Source organism: Salvelinus fontinalis, chromosome 26, assembly GCF_029448725.1.
Source record: "Salvelinus fontinalis isolate EN_2023a chromosome 26, ASM2944872v1, whole genome shotgun sequence".
Classification (NCBI taxonomy): Eukaryota; Metazoa; Chordata; class Actinopteri; order Salmoniformes; family Salmonidae; genus Salvelinus; species Salvelinus fontinalis.
Genome location: NC_074690.1, coordinates 45124213 through 45130212, shown reverse-complemented (window position 1 = coordinate 45130212; position 6000 = coordinate 45124213).

The window sequence follows — 6000 nt, the reverse complement described above, 5'->3', positions numbered from 1 at the left end:
TTTTATTGCATGACATAAGTATTTGATCACCTACCAACCAGTAAGAATTCCGGCTCTCACAGACCTGTTACTTTTTCTTTAAGAAGCCCTCCTGTTCTCCACTCATTACCTGTATTAATTGCACCTGTTTGAACTCGTTACCTGTATAAAAGACACCTGTCCACACGCTCAATCAAACAGACTCCAACCTCTCCACAATGGCCAAGACCAGAGAGCTGTGTAAGGACATCAGGGATAAAATTGTAGACCTGCACAAGGCTGGGATGGGCTACAGGACAATAGGCAAGCAGCTTGGTGAGAAGGCAACAACTGTTGGCGCAATTATTAGAAAATGGAAGAAGTTCAAGATGACGGTCAATCACCCTCGGTCTGGGGCTCCATGCAAGATATCACCTCGTGGGGCATCAATGATCATGAGGAAGGTGAGGGATCAGCCCAGAACTACACGACAGGACCTGGTCAATGACCTGAAGAGAGCTGGGACCACAGTCTCAAAGAAAACCGTTAGTAACACACTACGCCGCCATGGATTAAAATCCTGCAGCGCACGCAAGGTCCCCCTGCTCAAGCCAGCGCATGTCCAGGCCCATCTGAAGTTTTCCAATGACCATCTGGATGATCCAGAGGAGGAATGGGAGAAGGTCATGTGGTCTGATGAGACAAAAATATAACTTATTGGTCTAAACTCCACTCTCTGTGTTTGGAGGAAGAAGAAGGATGAGTACAACCCCAAGAACCCATCCCAGATGTGAAGCATGGAGGTGGAAACATCATTCTTTGGGGCTGCTTTTCTGCAAAGGGGACAGGACGACTGCACCATATTGAGGGGAGGATGGATGGGGCCATGTATCGCGAGATCTTGGCCAACAACCTCCTTCCCTCAGTAAGAGCATTGAAGATGGGTCGTGGCTGGGTCTTCCAGCATGACAACGACCCGAAACACACATAGAAAATCTTTGGAGGGAGCTGAAAGTCCGTATTGCCCAGCGACAGCCCCGAAACCTGAAGGATCTGGAGAAGGTCTGTATGGAAGAGTGGGCCAAAATCCCTGCTGCAGTGTGTGCAAACCTGGTCAAGAACTACAGGAAACGTATGATCTCTGTAATTGCAAACAAAGGTTTCTGTACCAAATATTAAGTTCTGCTTTTCTGATGTATCAAATACTTATGTCATGCAATAAAATGCAAAGGAATTACTTAAAAATCATACAATGTGATTTTCTGGATTTTTGTTTTAGATTCCTTCTCTCACAGTTGAAGTGTACCTATGATAAAAATTACAGACCTCTACATGCTTTGTAAGTAGGAAAACCTGCAAAATCGGAATTGTATCAAATACTTGTTCTCCCCACTGTATACAAAATACACCTATGCAAATCTAACTCCCTTCATGTGCATTAATCTGAGGACACAGGATAGGTGTAGTAATGAGATACTTAATTTCAACCAGTGGAGCATGTTTAACGCTTTATTGAAAGTTCATTATCCAGGTGTTATAAATACATAATACATGCATTATAAATAGTATAATTGTAATATTCCATTATAAATACAAGTTCAGTCTGTACTTCAATGCACATATGGTGTGCATTATAAAAAATAGGAAGAAATAGGAGGTGGGGAGAGAGGTATAGAAGACAGAAAAGGAAAGAGGTAAAACAGAGGAGCAGGGAAGACAGCATATGATTCATGAATTACAGTGCTACCCTAATATTCTCTCACTTCATCACGATTACATAGTGTCTCTTGCGGTGTCTCCTAACCAGCCTTGGGCTCCCAGTCGGCACGAAGGTTATCTTAAGAGCGGGTGAGGTGGCGATGACGGGACTGGCTTCCTCTCTCACATCAAAACATACAGTACCTGCAGATGAGAGACATATGGATAGAGAGAGAGCATGATTACGTTAATTTTAATTTTATTCTAACACGGTCAGTCATCATAATCATCAGGAGGTGAAATGCAAACCTGACCTTGGATCATTAACTCTGGCACTACTACATCTCTATCTGTATTTCAATGTAAAGCATCTCGTTAATAATACTTCCTGTATAATATAGGTATAATATCCCTTATAACAAATCATGATAACATTGGATAGATAGATACATGTGCATGTGTAGCATGTGACAATAGCAGGATCATATCAAGGATAGCATCACAAATGAATACATAAATACCACTTGAAGCTTGATGATGACTTGATCATTTGAATCAGCTGAGTAGTGCTAAGGCAAAAACCTGCTCTATCCAGAATAGCCTATTCTCTCACTTTGACAGCTGGGCCTGGTATCCTTTCACCCTGCTCCAAAAAATACACATGTTTGCCATTATCAAGAGTGTCATTGGGGCTGAAACAATATCCTACATAGTGTGTCAGGACTGCACCTATAAAGGCTGGAGACTCATAACTAATCGCAGAGCATGTATGTATATGTCCTGAACAAAAGATGAGGAGTCAGTGGTAGGGTTCACTTGACGTTGCAGCACAGAAAGATTCTCAGTAGACAGGGGGCATGGGATGTCAAGATCCTATTGTCAGTGTTTCCAGATTTTAGATTATCCTCCTGATAAAGCAGGTCCTCCACCTGCTGAATCTTGAATGCTCAAAATAAACAAATCTGTATTAGTGGTGATACATTTGGCAGCAACAGGGGCTTGATAGTCCAGTAAAAATGTCTGAGTGTTTATGTGGTGTAAATCTTAAAATTAGCAGCTGGCATTAAGTTTTTTGAAGTAATGCATGTGAGACAGGTTCCATGTACAGCAAGACAGGCAGAGAGGAAGGGAGAAAAATAACACAGAACAGTTTAATTACCTCTGGTTATGGACACTTTTTGCCAGCAATAAAGCTTCTGCGGCCTGTTCCTCGGACAGTGAACATACATCTGGGAATATCTACATTTTCGACCCCTTGATCAGCTCACACTCTGAAAGTAAAGAAAATAGCTTATTTTTTGTAGATATGAAAATAACTGAGATATGACCGTTCAATCTAAAGCAGCAGATGTCATTTTCAGGATACGTCAATACAGCACAGAAAGCTTAACACCAGTCTGGTATTGTGGTTGTTCATTAGGTGATGGGAAATATGCAATATGCATACAAAATGATATACTTACCTTCCTTGAAAATCCATCTAAACCGTCAAAGATGACAATGTTGTATATTGAAAAAAAGCATTGGAATTAAAAGTGAAATGTTTAGCCCGTTAACCTGCTTCATTATTAATGTATTACCAGTTGATGAAGAACAACTACAATTTCATTCATCATTGAACATTTGTCTACGAATTAGCAACAATAAAAAAGTTTAAATAATTCCTTAGATTTGACGGAGACATTATACATCTTAGTACCTTATCAATTGATGATTTGTATCAATGTGGATGAGAGACAGGGGAGCAGGAACTGAGTATTTTTGCCGAGCAATGCAACGAAGCTGGATCCTCCTGGTAATGATACCTGCACCATCTACACGCTGCAAAGACTCCCTAACTCTTCGCCATTGTACACTATGGCCCATTGCTCTCTGACTTCCTTTTACCCTTCTAAAGCCTGCATGGGGCATCCTTGCTTTAATGGCCCTGACTTTCTGGTCCATCTCTTCACCTGACATATCAGAATAGCATTCCTTGACAGTTCTGTCTTTATTCTGTAAAAAAGACAACCGTTACACTGTCATGAAAAATGATTATACAGTGCCTTGCAAAAGTATTCATTCCCCTTGGCGTTTTTCCTATTTTGTTACATTACAACCTGGAATTTAAATGGATTGGTTCGTGCATATGTATTCACCCCCTTCGCTATGAAGCCCCTAAATAAGATCTGGTGCAACCAATTACCTTCAGAAGTCACATAATTAGTTTGATTGCACACATGTGGACTTTATTTAAGTGTCCCATGATCTGTCACATGATCTCAGTATATATACACCTGTTCTGAAAGGCCCCAGAGTCTGCAACACCACTAAGCAAGGGGCAGCACCGAGCAAGTGACACCATGAACACCAAGGAGCTCTCCAACCGGGTCAGGGACAAAGTTGTGGAGAAGTACAGATCAGGATTGGGTTATAAAAGAATTTCGTAAACTTTGAACGGAGCACCATTAAATCCATTATTAAAAAATGGAAAGAATATGGCACCACAACAAACCTGCCAAGAGAGAGCTGCCCACCAAAACTTACAGACCAGGCAAGGAGGGCATTAATCAGAGAGGCAACAAAGAGACCAAAGATAACCCTGAAGGAGCTGCAAAGCTCCACAGCAGAGATTGGAGTATCTGTCCATAGGATCACTTTAAGCCGTACACACTCTTTTTACAGAAGAGTGTCTGTGGGACACATTGAAGGCATATCTGAGGGGACAGATCATTTCCTATACTAAAGGGCTGAAGAGAAAACACGGTGCGGAACTGAGTGCCCTTGAATCTGAAATCTCAGAGCTAGAGAAAACCTACCAAAGAGGCCCAACTAAAGATCTATACAGGCTTTTGGTAAATAAAAAACTGAAATATAATATTCTGAACACATATCAAGCTGATAGGGCCATCACTAAATCAAAACAGCGTTATTACGAGCTTGGAGAGAAAGCACACAAAGTATTGGCATGGCAACTGAAAGCAGAGGAAAGTAAGAGGACAATTAATGCTATAGAAACTCTTACTAATGAGATATCTTTCGACCCTACTGAAATTAATAATACTTTTAAGAAATACTATGAAGACCTCTACACTTCCCAATCAAGCGATGATCTATCAGGGATCGACTCCTTTCTCTCCTCTCTCAACCTCCCATGCCTGTCAGGGGAAGACAGCGAGCGCCTGAGTGAACACTTCTCAGTCCCTGAATTGTTGGAGGCCATTAAATCCTTACCTTCTAATAAATCTCCTGGGGAGGATGGCTTCCCTCCAGAGTTCTATAAAGAATTTAGGGAGCTGTTGGTCCCCTACCTTCTGGAGGTACTTAAAAAAGCCAGGAAAGACAACTGCTTTCCAGAGTCTTTCTCTCAAGCAGTGATTACTGTACTCCACAAGAAAGGGAAAAATCCACTGAAGTGCGCCTCATATAAACCAATCTCTCTCCTTAACACAGATTGTAAACTGGTCACCAAGATGCTATCTAAGAGACTGGAGTCATGTCTTCCACTGTTGGTCAACCCAGATCAGACTGGCTTCATAATTAATAGATTGCCCTCCAACAATCTCAGAAGGTTCTTTGATATAATTCACCTTGCTAACAAAAACAAAATACCTAGTGTCGCAGTCTCCCTCGACGCTGAAAAGGCCTTTGATAGGGTTGAATGGCCATACCTCTTTCGCGTCTTGGAAAAGTTTGGTTTAGGTACCGGGTTTGTAAATTTGATAAAATCACTCTACAAATCTCCTAAAGCTAGGATTGCTACCAACGGGATTACCTCCTCCTCTTTCCCTCTCTATAGGGGGAACAGACAAGGTTGCCCAATTAGCCCCCACCTCTTTGCCCTCGCCATCGAACCGTTGGCTGAGGCTATTAGAACGTGCCCTGACATACATGGCTTTGAGGTGGGCCCCCATACCCATAAATTATCACTCTTTGCGGACGACATTTATGTTACATTTAAGTCATTTAGCAGACGCTCTTATCCAGAGCGACTTACAAATTGGTGCATTCACCTTATGATATCCAGTGGAACAACCACTTTACAATAGTGCATCTAACTCTTTTAAGGGGGGGGGGGTTAGAAGGATTACTTTATCCTATCCTAGGTATTCCTTAAAGAGGTGGGGTTTCAGGTGTCTCCGGAAGGTGGTGATTGACTCCGCTGACCTGGCGTCGTGAGGGAGTTTGTTCCACCATTGGGTTGCCAGAGCAGCGAACAGTTTTGACTGGGCTGAGCGGGAACTGTACTTCCTCAGAGGTAGGGAGGCGAGCAGGCCAGAGGTGGATGAACGCAGTGCCCTTGTTTGGGTGTAGGGCCTGATCAGAGCCTGAAGGTACGGAGGTGCCGTTCCCCTCACAGCTCCG